Source organism: Dreissena polymorpha, chromosome 9, assembly GCF_020536995.1.
Source record: "Dreissena polymorpha isolate Duluth1 chromosome 9, UMN_Dpol_1.0, whole genome shotgun sequence".
Lineage (NCBI taxonomy): Eukaryota > Metazoa > Mollusca > Bivalvia > Myida > Dreissenidae > Dreissena > Dreissena polymorpha.
In genome coordinates this window covers 21,444,280-21,460,776 of record NC_068363.1, presented here as the reverse complement: position 1 = coordinate 21,460,776, position 16,497 = coordinate 21,444,280, and the positions used below count along the sequence as shown (strand labels likewise).

General features: G+C 35.9%; 1 protein-coding gene and 1 long non-coding RNA gene across 2 annotated transcripts in view; one reads left to right on the top strand and one right to left on the bottom strand.

Moving 5' to 3' along the window:
• The window catches only part of LOC127846695 (NLR family CARD domain-containing protein 4-like), a 755,110-nt gene that overhangs the window by 35,019 nt on the left and 703,594 nt on the right, over positions 1–16,497 (bottom strand). The window lies entirely within an intron of this gene.
• On the top strand, positions 11,096–12,713 carry LOC127846724 (uncharacterized). Its single transcript, XR_008033631.1, has 3 exons — positions 11,096–11,284; positions 11,840–11,950; positions 12,570–12,713. It is a non-coding gene; the product is annotated as an uncharacterized LOC127846724 (long non-coding RNA).

Below are 16,497 nucleotides of genomic sequence, written 5' to 3'. Positions count from 1 at the left end.
CGTGACCTAGTTTTTGACCCGGTATGGCCCAAGTTCGAACTTGACCTACACATCATATAGTTGCAACTTCTGACTAAGTGTGGTAAAGATCCGATTTAAACTACTTGAAATAGAGAGCGGACACCATGATCAATGTGTAAAACGTACTAAGTGATCCCGTGACCTAGTTTTAGACCCGGCAAGGCCCATGTTCGAACTTGGCCTTAAAATCATCTAGATACAACTTCTGACCAACTTTGGTGAAGATCGGATGAAAACTACTTGAATTAGAGAGCGGACAACATGCTGAATGTTTAAAACGCACTTAGTGACCCCGTGACATAGTTTTTGACCCGCAAGGCCCATGTTCGAACTTGGCCTTAAGATAATCTAGATACAACTTCTGATCAAGTTTGGTGAAGATCGGATGAAAACTACTTGAATTAGAGAGAGGACAACATGCTGAATGTTTAAAACGCACTTAGTGACCCCGTGACATAGTTTTTGACCCGGCAAGGCCCATGTTCGAACTTGGCCTTAAGATAATCTAGATACAACTTCTGAACAAGTTTGGTGAAGATCGGATGAAAACTACTTGAATTAGAGATCGGACAACATGCTGAATGTTTAAAACGCACTAAGTGACCCCGTGACCTAGTTTTTGACCCGACAAGGCCCATGTTCGAACTTGGCCTAGACATCATGTAGATACAACCTCTGACCAAGTTTGTTGAATATCGGATGAACACTACTTGAATTAGAGAGCGGACACTTAATACGGACCGACAGACCGACCGACAAGTTCACTCCTATATACCCCCTAAACTTCGTTTGTGTGGGTATAATTACCATGAGGATCAGCAACAGAGTTGTGTATTTTATAGTCTGTGTTGTTTGATATAAAAATAGCTGTTCCCCTAGAGTTAGATGAACCATAGCTTAAAAAGCACTCAGATCCCCATTCTTAATAAATAGTACTGTATATATCAGGAGTGAAATGGGTATCATGCAGACAATATATTTTTGCGTTTAATTCTTTAAAGTAAGTAAAAACATTGAGCCTCTTAAATTTGTCATTTAGTCCTCTGCAGTTTAAGGAAACAATATTCAGATCATTAGCCATTTTGTAAGAGAAGGTTTACTGAACACAAATTGTTATCAATGCCTTTAAATTATGATTTAAAATAACCACCGTGTTTATGCTTGAACAATTTCTACGCATACATAAAAAAAGTACAAAATACATTCTAACTTCAGTCTGACAAACAAAAAACATACAAACAAACAAAAAAGCATACAAACAAAGTAACAAAAATACAAACAAAATATTTTGTAAAGGGAAATACAGTTACAAACAAAATGTTTTGAGACAGCAGGGCCCCCAATCTGTCAAATCCACGGCCGAAATTCGTCCACATTCCCCCCCTGAAAAGTATACTTTTTTTCCCCTTTTGGGGGTAAAAATTACCCCTAAAAAAAACAAAAAAAAATTATTTTTTTTTATAGATAGATGTCTCATGATTACTATATCTCAATTCTATTTTTAATTTAATCTTGTCAAACATACTAAATTATGAAATAAGCAATGAATCTAGTGCAAACATGTACAAATGTAATAATTAGAGAGTAAGTTTAAAATCCCCCAAAAAGGGAAACGCCGTGAAAATTCCCCTTGCTATGGGTAGCGACCCGCTTCCTCTAAAATGGATTGAGGGCCCTGGACAGGGAAATACAATTACAAACAAAATATTTTGAAAAAGAGAACATATATGTCAGGGCTCAACATTAACCTAAAAACCAACTTGCCCTGCCGGGCAAGTACTTAGAAAATCTACTTGCCCTCAGAACGTAAAGCCACTTGCCCAAACATGAAATATCACACTAACTGTAAACCTCATATTTTTTAATAAAGATCAAAATGATACACCAAAAAACCTTTTTTATTTTTGCACATTTAACAAAATGATTACAGCAATTAAAGTCTAATTTAAGTCTAAATTAAATGCTCTTTGTTCTTTTTTGCACTTGCCCGGGACGGCAACTAGATTATAAAATAACTTGCCCGGACCCAACTTTTACTTGCCAGGGGCAATAGGACAACTGTTAATGTTGAGCCCTGTATGTATAGTAATCTCTTCATTTATAATTGTATTAACAGAGTACCATTAAAATTATGATTTAAAGTAAATACGTTGATTCTATGGTGAATAATGATTCATGTAGAAAGATAACGTGCAACTGCAAAAAGAGAACATCGACTTTTAAAAACCCAACAACAAATTTTAACACACAAAAAGTAACTTGATTAAAGCAAGTTGCGGTTAATTAATGTGCATTATAGACCAATAATTAATGCAAAGTGTAATGTACACAACCTACCAGTTTACCTATATGTCAACAAAAAACACACTATTACTCGAGCTCATTCATCGCTACGAATACATGATAATAACATGCAGTTCACTGCCTATTCGTATTATGGGTACCGTTTTGTGGCAAAAATTAACCCACGTGCACCTTTTCTATCAAGACGAAACATAGAACAGATAATGGGCAATTTTGTGTATACAGTGTTCTGCTTTAGGTATGCCCAATTAAAGCACGCTAAACTAGGAAAGAAAAACGCATTCAATACATTAGAGGACAGAAGCTTTCAATAACTGTTCGAAAGGGAAGGAGATCCAAATTTTTAAGCATTCAGTCATCGGTGTATATTTTTTTATATTAGCTTGAGTTAATATAAAACCCTTCTAAAATAAATAATTAACATGGGCATAATAATATGTGTTTACAAGGATTGTGTATAATATAATGAAAGTTTTGACAATCTAAGGGCAATAAGTCTGGCATTTATTATGCGATTTTGCTCACTGTCAAGCTTGACTGAGATCTTGTGGCCATAAAGCTTTGCAGCAACTTTGATAAACAAGAGCACCGCCTTGCGGGTGCAGACCACTCATCTATTTTCTTTTTAAAGGTGAAGGGACTCTCATTTTCAATCACAAAGGAGGGAGGGGTGGAGTGAAGAGGGGTGCATTGTGTGGGTGTGTGGACATTTATTACATTATCTTCCAAAAATGGGAAAAAAAGGAGAAACAAAAATTCAGTGGGTGGGGGTGGGGGGGGGAGGGGATTCTTGGGTGCGATGGTTGGACGGTATTTCAAACATAAAATAATAAAAATAAATATTTGTGTTTTTTAACAGTTTCAAAAAAAAATTGGGGGGGGGGGGTGTGAGGTGGGGAGGTATAGTGTGAGGGTGTGGTGGTAATTTGTGAGATGATCTTAAAAAAAAAAAAAAAAAAAAAAGGGGGGGATTCGGGTGGGGGGAGGGGGGTGGGGGGGGGGATTCTTGGGTGCGATGGTTGGACGGTATTTCAAACATAAAATAATCAAAATAAATAGTTTTGTTTTTGAACCGTTAAAAAAAAAATTTGGGGAGAGGGGGGGGGGGGGGGGGGGGTATAGTGTGAGGGTGTGGTGGTCATTTGTGAGCTGATCTTAAAAAAAAAATTAAAAAAAATAAAATAAAATAGGGGGGGGGGGGGCGGGCACGGGCGATGGTTTGGGTGGAGTCTATTGTGGTATGACAGTAACCTCATGATAGCATGCAAGTATTTGAAGTTTGAAAGCAATAGCCTTGATACTTAAGAAGTAAAGTGGATCGAAACACAAAATTTAACCATATATTCAAAGTTACTAAGTCAAAAAAGGGCCATAATTCCGTAAAAATGACATCCAGAGTTATGCAACTCTGTCCTTTTACTGTACCCTTATGATAGTTTGCGAGTGTTCCAAGTATGAAAGCAATATCTATGATACTTTAGGGGTAAAGTGGACCAAAACACAAAACTTAACCAAACTTTCAATTTTCTAAGTATAAAGGGCCCATAATTCCGTCCAAATGCCAGTCAGAGTTACATAACTTTGCCTGCACAGTCCCCTTACGATAGTTAATAAGTGTTGCAAGTATGAAAGCAATAGCTTTGATACTGTAGGAATAAAGTGACCCTAAACACAAAACATAACCAAATTTTCAATTTTCTAAGTATAAAAAGGGCACATAATTTTGTCAAAATGCCAGTCAGAGTTACATTACTTTGCCTGCACAGTCCCCTTATGATAGTTAGTAAGTGTTTCAAGTATGAAAGCAATAGCTTTGATACTTAAGGAATAAAATGGACCTAAACACAAAACTTAACCAAAATTTTCAATTTTCTAAGTATAAAAAGGGCACATAATTCTGTCAAAATGCACGCCAGAGTTATCTAACTTTGCCTGCCCAGTCCCCTCATGATAGTTAGTAAGTGTACTAAGTTTGAATGCAATAGCATTGATACTTTCTGAAAAAAGTGGACCTAAACGCAAAACTTAACCAAAATTTTCAATTTTTTAAGTATAAAAAGGGCACATAATTCAGTCAAAATGCAGGCCAGAGTTATCTAACTTTGCCTGCCCAGTCCCCTCATGATAGTAAGTAAGTGTACCAAGTTTGAATGCAATAGCATTGATACTTTCTGAGAAAAGTGGACCTAAACGCAAAACTTAACCGGACGCCGACGCCAAGGTGATGACAATAGCTCATAATTTTTTTTTCAAAAAATAGATGAGCTAAAAATGCTTGAGAAATGTAAATGCTAGAGTGTTAACTAACCAAATGTGGACAGACGGACAGACGCCGGACAAAGACCGATTCTAAAACCTCACCTAAGCAATCAGGTAGGCTAAAAGGTGTGTTTATCATACCGATCTTGACACACGCACATACGGACGCTGGACATCACACGGTCACATAAGCTCACCATGTCACCTCGTGACAGGTGAGCTAAAAAATCTGATGTAAATGAGTTTTTTTAATGTTGTAATGTTAACCTTTTTATGGCACTTAGTATTGGTGTGCATTTAAGATCAGCTGAGCACTGCTTTCATATAACAATATTTTATATTCTTTTAATATTCCTTTAATGACAAAAATCCCTATTAGTCAACACTAGCTTTAATTTCGTATAGGTGGTCACCTATGGTATTATTATAATATATAATTAAGTAAAACATAGACTTTGTTTTTATTTAATATCATGTAGCTTTAAAGGGGCCTTTTCACAGATTTTGGCATGTTTTGAAGTTTGTCATTAAATGCTTCATATTGTTAAATTTAAACAAAAGCTCCAGACTGAGTAAAAATTAAGAATAAAATTAAAACAAGAGGGCCCGAAAGACCCAAAGTTGCTCACCTGAGATAACAAGATATTATTGGGACAAATATTCTGACCAAGTTTCATGAAGATCGGACAAAAAATGTGGCCTTTAGAGTGTTAACAAGATTTTACTATAGCCATATAAGCAGGGATCATATTTTCCCGCAACATCAATCGGTCTGGATATAAATGGGGAAAAGTATCCGAAAATGTATATCCGAAATCATGACAAATTACGTTAAAATATATACCATTGATTTTGCCATTCATGAAGGTGGTATAATACATGTACAAGTAAAATTCCCGTAGGCATTTTTTTTTAAACAGAACAAGTTTTCTCAAATGGTTTTATCATTTGGTATTTCATTGTTGTTTTGTGTGCTGTTTTATCAGACTTTTCATCGTTGTCAATATTATTAATCTGTGTTAGTCTATACCGATGTTTTAAATTGTTGTTGACTCGATACTAGCTTACAAACATGCACTGAACCAAACAAGTCTGTGCGTAGGTTGGCTACTGACAACTACAAACCAAATAATTAAGAAATAATTTGTTGTCAAATAACCCACGGCCGATAGCTTAGATGCGTAGGGATTTAATCACGAGAGCGAAGCATTTGAAACCACGCATCTAATTTTCCGGTCGTGAGTTATTCAACAACAAAGTATAAAGTACACGAATTATTTCGATTCTAACACGCTTTTACTAATGATTTATTCAATGTTTATTATTATTCGTGTGTACTATTTTATGTGAAGTTCCGCCCATAAAAATAACTTTCGGCTGTTCTGTCGATCAGATCCGCGACTTTCATTCAATAGTTATATTACCGGATTATTACGCTGGTGGAAAATGTATCAGCATGTTTTGCTTAGTTACAGCGCGTGCATTCAGACGCGTCTTTTCGGATGCGTCTTTAATCCGCTGTTCACAATTTTTTATTCTTGGTCTGACGTGCAATAAACCGGTCCTGACCGGTTTAGAGACTGCAGCAAATAATTTAGCACACCTAATCGAGATAAGAATGTCATAAGGGTGTGTTAGCATGTACACTGTGTAATCGATTTCATGACATGGGAATTTTAATAGCAAACAGAATCGGACCGACTGTTTGGGATTTTCAATCGGTCTTTCATGACCCCAATCGGTCTAGGACCGACAAAACCGAAAAAAATATGATCCCTGCATATACAGTACAGGCAACGTGTACTTTGACAAACGCTACTCGTTGCAGTGTTCATTTTACGGTGTTCGCTTACCAAACGACCCCCGCGATGGGTGTTCAAATAAAATAATCGCGGGGGCCGTTTACCATAAGGTGGACACCGCGAATCACCGCGGACCCATAATACCTACCGCAGTGTTCATCGTGTTCGCTAGAAATAAATTATTGAACATTAACATAGGTCGGTACCAATTTGCAGAAAGAATCTACCGTGCGTTTGAATGTTATAGGTGTCGTTTGGTGTCTAAAAAATTAACAACGATTACGAACAATCACAATCGATTACTGCATACATGCAAAAATTCCCGTCTCTGTCCATTACCCGATAATCCCGAGATTTCCGATTTCATGCAAATTCTGGTCAATGTTGACGATAAAAGTGTGATAGAAATGCAAAAATCACTAACGTTCACCATATCTCTAAACTATCAAATGAATTTCTGCATCTGTTTCTATTTAAAGATTTGATGAAATAAGCGCCCAATCAGAACAGGTGTATTTTAACATTCGTAAATCACCGGACGCCTAGTGTGCGCGTTCTGTAGAGTTCATGTTCTGTTACAAATTGTAGCCACAAATAAATACATGTATATATGCCCATGATATTTTCATTTTCTTTGTTCTAAACCATAAAAAGCGCCGAAAATTGGCGTGGGTGTATTTATTTTTGACACAAAATCTTAGTAGCGCAGACAACATTGGGATCTTTTAATTTCAATTTAAAGTTTCGTAGTGAATTTCTTCTCAAGTACCAGGGTAGCTCGCAAATGATTTGGAATTGACATTTCATCTGAATAAAATAAAAATCAAACACGCTGTAACACGCTATATTTAGATTTCATGCAACATGCACAAGTCATTTTCTGGAAATCGGGAAAAATGAAACCCAATTTTGTGAAAACAAAAAGGGCAATTGCATTGATTAATACCATAAAAGTTAATGGTATTGATCATCTCAACACTTAGTTTTAGTTTCCGACTTAACGTACTGCCCGAGTTTAAGTACACATAAAAAATGTGCACATAATATCTACATGTACATGAAGTATATGATTTTATTTTGTACATGTACATTTAAAACGTGTGAATGACCCTCGCAGAAAGGTGTTTACGGTGGCTGCGCAGCATCGCGGTGATCACGGGTGTTCCCGTTAACGATAGCGTGCAATCGCCGCAATTTCGGGTGTTCGCCGAACACCGCGGTCAGTAGCGTGTCCGCCCCCCGCGAAATGTCACCCATCGGGAAAATTGAACACCGCCGACACGTGTTTTTGTCAAAGTACACGTTGCCTGTACTGTAAGGAAAAATGTCCCGCCCCTTGGAAGCCATGTTTTTCAAGCAAACATAATTATTTTTGAACTCATCCAAGATATCAATGAGACCAATTTTCTGACCAATTTCATGAAGATTGGACAATAAATGTGGCCTTTAGAGTGTTAATAAGGTTTTACTAAAGTCATATAGCCATATAAGGAACAATACCCCGCCCCTTATGACCATATTTTAAAAGCAACACAAACCATTTTCGAACTCATCCAAGATATCATTGGGACAAATATTTGAAGTTTCATGATATTCGGAAAATAAATGTGACCTGTAGAGTGTTAACAATGTTTTACTATAGCCATTTTAGGAAAAAGGCCCCGCCCCCGTGGTCGACATGTTTTTCACCAACCGGCATCATTTTCAAACTAGTCCAAGATATTATTGGAATGAATCATCTGACCGAGTTTCATAAAGATCGGACTATAAATGTGGCCTGTAGAGTGTTAACAAGATTTTACTACAGCCATATATAGACATACAAGGAAAAATGCCCCGCCCCTTGGCAGCAATGTTTTTCAAGCAAACGTAACCATTTTAAACTCATCCAAGATATCAATAAGACAAATCTTCTGACCATATTTCAAGAAGATTGGGAATAAATGTGGCCTCTAGAGTGTTAACAAGGTTTTACATAAGCCATATATAGCCTTATAAGGAAAAATACCCCAACAAAGAAAATGTTGACGGCGCTCGACACACGACGGACAAAAGACGATCACAAAAGCTCACCATGCGCTCGTTGTGCTACCGTGTACAGGTGAGCTAAAAAGAAAAACAAGAGGGCCTGAAAGGCCCAAAGTCTTTCATCTGAGATAACAAGATATTATTGGGACAAATCTTCCGACCAAGTTTTATAAAGATCGGCCAATAAATGTGGCCTCTTGAGTTTTAACAAGATTTTACCATAGCCATATAAGGAAAAATGCCCCGCCCCTTGGCAGCCATGTTTTTCAAGCAAACGTAACCATTTTCCAATATATCATTGAAACCAATCTTCTGACCAAATTTCATGAAGATTAGACAATAAATGTTTCTTCCAGAGAGTGAACAAGGCAAATATTGACGTCGTACAAGGGACGACGGACAAAAGGCGATCACAAAAGCTCAACATGACCACGTTGTTCTCAGGTGAGCTAAAAATGCTCCGCCTCCTGGCAGCCATGTTTTTCAACCAACGGACATAATGTTTGAACTCTTTCAAGATATTATCGGGATGAATCTTCTGACCAAGTTTCATGAAGATCGGACAGTAAATGTGGCCTCTAGAGTGTAAACAAGAGTTTACTATAGCCATATAAGGAAAAATGTCCCGTCCCTTGGATGCCATGTTTTTCAAGCAAACAAAATTATATTCAAATTCATCCAAGATATAATTGAGACCAATCTTCTGACCAAATTTCATTAAGATTGGACAATAAATGTGGCCTTTAAAGTGTTAACAATGTTTTACTAAAGCCATATATAGTCATATTAAGAAAAATGCCCCGCCCTGGTTGCCATGTTTTTGAAACAACCAATATCATTTTCGAACTCAGCCAAGATATCATTGGGACAAATCATCTGACCAAGTTTAATGAAGATTGGACAATAAATGTGACTTCTAAAGTGTAAACAAGGTTATACTATAGCTATATAAGGAAAAATGCCGCGCCCCTTGGCGACCATGATTTTCAACCAACTGACAACGTTTTCAAACTCCCCGGGTGTACATTGTCCAGGGTAATCATGGAACTTAGGCTGGAAATCCATGGTATAACATGGAATTCCATGGAAATCCCTGGAATTTGAAACAGTTTCCAGGGTTTTCCAGGGTTTTGTTCTAGAAATGTCCATGAAACGTGGACTTTTTTCCCAAGCATTTTCCAGCCTTGGATGGAAAAGCATGGAAAAGAAATGGAAAACGCTGGATTTAGGCTGGATAACCATGGAAAATATTTCCAGATAGCATGGAAAGTGGAACATAGAATTTTTTAAGCATGGAAAAGACTCTAACATTTTCAGCTGACCCTGGAAAAAACTTAGACTTCATAAGAGGAGAAAATAACTTATAAAAATGCAACACATTTTATTCAAAGTAAATCAGAGTTCAACAATTTACACAACATATGAATAAAACATAAAACAATGTGCATAGTTTGGGCAGAAATAGTAGTAGTTATAGTAGTAGTAGTAGTGGTAGAAGTAGTAATGCTGAGGCTGGCAGTAGAATATGTTGTAGGAGTAGAAGTAAAAGTGGTTGTTGTATAAGTTGTATAAGCAGTTAAACTATTGATAATTATACTATTGGTGCAAATTTAAATGACAGTAGCAGTAGTAGCAGTTATTATTGTGTTGTTGTTTTAGCATTTACAGGAATAGTAGCAGTAACGGTAGCAATAGTAGTATAAATAATAATAACAATACTAGTAGCAGTAGTAGTAGTAGTAGTTAAGGAAGTAGCATTAGCAGCAGCAGCAGTAGTAGTAGTAGAAGTAGTAGTAGTAGAAGTAGTAGTAGTAGAAGTAGCAGCAGCAGCAGTAGTAGCAGCATCAGCAGCATCAGTAGCAGTAGTAGTAGCAGTAGTAGTAGCAATAGTAGTTGAAGTACTAGTAGTAGTAGTAGTAGTAGTAGTAGTAGTAGTAGTAGTAGTAGTAGTAGTAGTAGTAGTAGTGGTAGTAGTAGTAGTAGTAGTAGTAACAGCAGCAGCAGCAGCAGCAGCAGCAGTAGTAGTAGTAGTAGTCGCTGCAGCAGGAGTTGTAGTAGTAGTAGCAGCAGCAGCACTAGCAGTAGTAGTAGCAGCAGCAGCAGCAGGAGTAGTAGCAGCAGTAGCAGTAGTAGTAGTAGTAGTTGAAGCACTAGTAGTAGTTGAAGCAGAAGTAGTAGTAGTAGCAGTAGTAGCAGCAGTAGTAGTAGTAGTAATAGTAGTAGTAGTAGAAGTAGTAGTAGTAGTAGTAGTAGTAGTAGTATAAGTAGAAGTAGCAGTAGTAGTAGTAGTAGTAGTAGTAGTAGTAGTAGTAGTAGTAGTAGTAGTAGTTGTTGTTGTTGTTGTTGTTGTTGTTGTGGCTGTGGCTGTTGTTGTGGCTGTTGTTATAGTAGTAGTAGTTTTGCAGAAGTAGTAGTTGTAGTAATAGTACTAGTAGTAGAAGTAATAGTAGTAACTTTCAAAGCAATGTCTACAAGTTTAAATTCTTTAACCCTGTTCAAGGTGTATACACACTCAATATTTAACTACAGTCCAGGTTTGCAATTAACAAACTATCGGATAAACCTGTGTGTGAGTCAGATATGTCTGCTGCTAATCTATTGGTTATAAAATATCACAGCCTTTTCTGATTGGCTGAGTTCAAATACAGAAAGTTTACCTGTTAGATTGAAAATTTGCAGGTTAAACTTGTTGTTAAAATGAAGTTAATGTAATGTTCACAAACAGTAGAGTTAATGAGTTTTTCCATTAACAAGAATTTCTTAAAATAATAATGTATGGATATCATTTGGAAAGTGACATGAAATATTGTTAAAAAGTGATGCATACAAGTGTTTCAGAAGTCTGTCTAGGAATAGAACAACAACTGAAGGTTTGTGCTTTTCATTATTTCTAAATATTCCTTTAAATTTATTCTTCTTATGTCATCATTGTAGACCTTTTTTATGTGACATTTTAGGTAAAAGTATGGCAAATATAGAAGTTTAAAAGCAGCTGTCACACACATTTTCACTAAGTGCAGTTTGCAGCTTGATAAAGGAAGTCCTATGTGGAGATATTAATAAGCTTGAATGTAGTATCGGAAGTTTATAATGCATGGTTAGGGAACTGAGGCTAAGGGAGTTATGTGCTGTGCATGATGAGAACTCAATGCTCATTAATGCTGTTAATGTTTATAAATAAATTAATTAAACCAATAGCATTGTTTTTTAGGTTTCACTGTACATTTTCATACCAATAGAATTACACATCATTCTAATTATAGCAATAATAAATTTGTACTAATCATACCTACAAATTTTGTTATGCTATGCTTTGTGATGTATTAACTTCATTGTAAGTTATTATTTAAAGACAATTTTACTAAATATTTAAAACAATACTTGAATTATTTTCTATACATTTTCATTATGTGCTTTAACTGTAGCTGACCAGTTGATGGAAGATACTGCAGAGTTTGGCAGGGAAATAACCCAAGACAGCAAAGCGGCTCTTTTGGCGCATTTACCAAGAGGACTAACATGGCCACAAATTCATGGTAAATATTGTTATGCCCCGGGCTCATATAAGTTATTTAGTGTTAACCACCTGAAAGTATTTTGTCTTTTTGGTATCCAATATTTTGGTCTAGTTTCAATTACAGGTTATTTTTATATGAATTAGCAAATTAGCATATCTTTCATATAGCAATATCTGAATATAAAATTCCTATATATGTTTGAGTTTCCAGATACATGCTAGTGTACCCCGTTTTGGGGCATTTAAGAAAACAACAATATAAATTTCAAAATAAAAGAGAGTCATATAAAAATATAATTTAAATCAACAATTTATTCACTTGAAAGTCTCAGTTTTCCTGTGTGGTTGCCTGTTTGCAAGTAGATTAAAGCCCGCTTGCAAACTTTAAGAGAATAAATTTCAGTAAATGGAAAAGAAATAATTGCTAACTACTTAGGATCGTAAATGTTCGCTCAAATACAAAAAAGCCAGATGTACCGAATTGAGCAGTGATATGAAATATCTAAAATAGATTAAAATATGAATGAGCATTGAAGTATAGATATTCAATCATATGATTGCTGCACATTTACTTTTACAGATGAATGTAAAAAACTTATGACTTTCTTGTAATATTGTTTGCTTTGTTTTTCTTTCAGAGATCATGCAGGAGCCGTACAGTATAACAGCAGTACAAGTTCTATAAAAGATCCACGACCTACTGAAGCCCAGCTAATTAACAAAAAAGTTTTTAAAAACTGTAATTTTATCCCACATGGGTACTTATAATTTACTAAGCTGCCTTCACAAGTTTTAGACTTGCAATTATATTTTAAACTGTCACTTGGAAAGTAATGCATGTACATGCATTATGTTCTGAATTTCTTTGAACAATAAAATTATATACAAGTATTTTAATGAAATTGAGCACCTAAATTGCATTAAAGTGAAAGTAGCTGAGAAAAATAGTATCCTTGTGCTCATGGGCAGCTACATATATTGTGACAAACATGAAGTAGCTAAAATAACTTAAATTTTTCATTTTGTTTCTTGTATATCGTTTGTACAGGGTTCGTGAATTGTTACTGTATATTTCTTGACTTGCTTGTATTTTGTTACTTTGAATACATGTTGTTAAGGTTGCATTATACTTTTTAACTTTTAAAGTAGCGCCTGTTCTGTTATGTAAGGGCCTGATTTATGATAATGGACCTAGAGGCTTTGTAAGCATGTATTAAACAGCACTTGTTTGATCTGAATAATTTGTTAAATAAATGTAACACAATTTGTAATCTGATGTTATATTTTGATGAATTGTGAACAAAATAATACATCGAAGAAACTAAGGCATTATGTTGATTTTTTGTTTTGTTTTAATCTAACCTTAAATTATGATTTATTTAAGCTGTGAGTATTGTATTCATTTAATACATGAATATTGTTTTTAGACCAGAAATTTCTTTTTCTATTCAGTGACCATGGTAAACGCTGGACAATTTTCCATGTTATACCAGGCATCTATGGAATATTAAACAAAGAAAAACCCTGGAACATTTTCCAGGGTTTTCCAGCAAGCATGGAAAAAATACCGTCCGAATACTCCATGTAATCTGGAAAACCCTGGAAAAAAATCCATGGTTTTCCAGATTACATGGAGTATTCGGACGGTATTTATTCCATGCTGGCTGGAAAACCCTGGATATTGTTCCATGGTAATTATTCCAGGGAGCCTGGAAAACCATGGAAACTATTCCAGGCTATTTCCACATACCATGGACAATTTTCCACCCTTTTTTTTTAAATATTGACGCTGGAAAAGGCTGGAAACTTAGTCCGAATACTCCAGCCTCATATTTTCCATGGATTTCCATGGAAAACCCTGGACAAAGTACACCCGGGCCTTCCAAGATATTTTTGGGACAAAACTTCTGACCAAGTTTCATGAAGATCAAACAATAAATGTTGCCTCTAGAGTGTTAACAAGGTTTTTATATATCCATATATTGCCATATTATAACAATGCCCCGCCCCTTGGCAGCCATGTTTTTCAAGCAAACGTAACCATTTAGGAACTCATCCAAGATATCATTGAGGCCGATCCTCTGACCAAATTTCAAGAACACTGGACAATAAATGTGGCCTCTAGAGTATTATCAATGCAAATGTTGACGCCGCATGACGGACAAACGGCAATCACACAAACTCACCATGAGCAACTTTTAATCAGATGTTTATTGCACAGGTATATCACACGAAGACGGACCCTACACGGATCAAATACCATATCTTCAAACCAGTAATCTTGCCAGGGAAACCAACCATTATTACATTTGACCTAGAAGCTACTGGATTCAGTATGTTATGATACTCACAATTGTACTTTTAATAATTATGTAGAATCGATAACTGGTTAGCTACAGCTATCAAACAGATGCCTCTATGAGTGTGTTCTTCTAACAACAAATTTTATTGCCAGTAGATCAACAGTATGATTAATAACTTCATAAAATTCCAAGGATATTATATTCTGTTTAGCTGCATTCTAAATGTGATATTGCTTATCGATATATTACTAGATTGCAATGCCAACTATGTTTTCAGTTGACGGAAGGGTACTTTCGCAGGTTACTCAGATAGAAGCGATGGAAGTCCAGCCTGGTAGTCAGTTCGCAACATACGTCACGCCAACTGTTCCAATAAGTCAAGAGGCTTCACAAGTTACAGGCATTTCAATTGCTGATAGGAAAATGACAACCAATGGACAAGTTGTGCAGCCAGTGTTAATACGAGTGGCTGTCAAAAGAATTGGCTTGAAAAGTTTCAAAATGTGTGCATAGTTGCACATAATGGTCGTCGTTTCGATTTTCCAATTTTGGTTTCGATCTTGGTAAATGTAGGTGCAATTTATATATTTTTTATAACTGTGTTTTTATAGATTCTCTATCAATATTCAGACAAAAGGGCCATGATGGCCCTGTATCGCTCCACTGTTTTTTATGCGAAAAAAACGTGCAATGAGCATGGGTTGAAATGTACTGAAGCATGTGACTTTCTCGTTCTATCCCTCGTCCCACTGGACGCTTAAAATTGGAATGATGAGCATTTATATATAATGAAAACTTTACTACGTTGTTAACTTAACCCTTTCCCCGATAGATGCGTATAATCCTGAGTCTATCTATTCCCCGATACATGCGTTTATTACCGTCTCTATCGATTACCGCATACATGCGAATTTTTCCGTCTCTATCCTTTACCCGATAATCCCGTATATTCCCAATGTCCATTTTCAAATGCAAATTCTGATTGATATTGACGACAAAAGTGCTCAAGAAAATCATAAACACAAACATCGGACATTTTCTAAAGTATCAAATGAATTTCGGCATATGTTTCTATTTAAAGATTTGATGAAATAGGTGTCCAATCGGGACAAGGGTATTCAAACACGCGTAAATAACTTAATGTGGTGTGCGCGCATCGTGTACATGTAATGTTCTGTTACAAATTGTAGCCAGAAATGAATACATGTATATGCCCATGATATTTTCGTGTCAAGTCTTTGTTTGGACAAAAAGCGCGCGAAAATAGGCGTGGGTGTATTTATTTATACACAAAAACTGCGTAGCGCCGACAACATTTCAAAAGCTTCATAGTAAATTTCCATTTGAGTATCGGGGTATCTCGCAAATGATTTTGACATTTTCCTGAATAAAATAAAAGAAATAAATGCTGTATCATTTTCATATATTAGTTCCTTCAATATTGCAACAATTATTGTACTGTATCTGATTGCACGCAAAGTGCCGTGTACAGTTCATGAATATTCTTTTACAACTACCAATTAACAGCGTCATCTATATTTAGATTTTATGCAATATGTACAAGTCATTTTCTGGAAATTGGGAGAAAGTAAAAGTGATTTTTTGAAAATAAACCAACGTTTTTTTTTCCATTTAATTTGTCATAATTATTTATATTTTATGTTGTCTGTGTATGTTTGCTTGGTTCTCATTTATCTTATGAAAATTAACATCGTAATGGTTAATGTTTAAAGCAAGTACCGTTTCCGAGATCATTTACGAGAATTACTTCGATATATTTACTGACATATAAAATCATGGTTTTGACACGTGCTTATCTAAAGTTGGTGTTTTTGTAATACACAGGATATTGGATTATCGCTTCTTGATTGAGCAATAAAACAAAGACGCAGTAGGCGGTTTTCAGTAGGCCTTTTGTACTGACCAACATAATAATTAATAATGCGCGTGCTTATCTAACATTTAGGGATAAAACACACGGGATACTAGACACTTTGGGCTTCTTTGGGCCATAAAACGCAATCGCGGTGGCTATTTTCAGTAGCACATGTGTCCAGAAACTAACAAGTTCGGGTAATAAAGCACATGATTATGATCGTAAAACTGCATGGAGTCTGAAATGAAACAAAATGCCGACTAATCAAAAGATTAATCGCCTAATGTTTCAGTATAAAATTCAATATTTTATGGTGGGGTTCTCACTGCATTTCCTGTTGCATACGCATATGCTTGTATTACTTGTTATATCCTCGTATTATTTTAT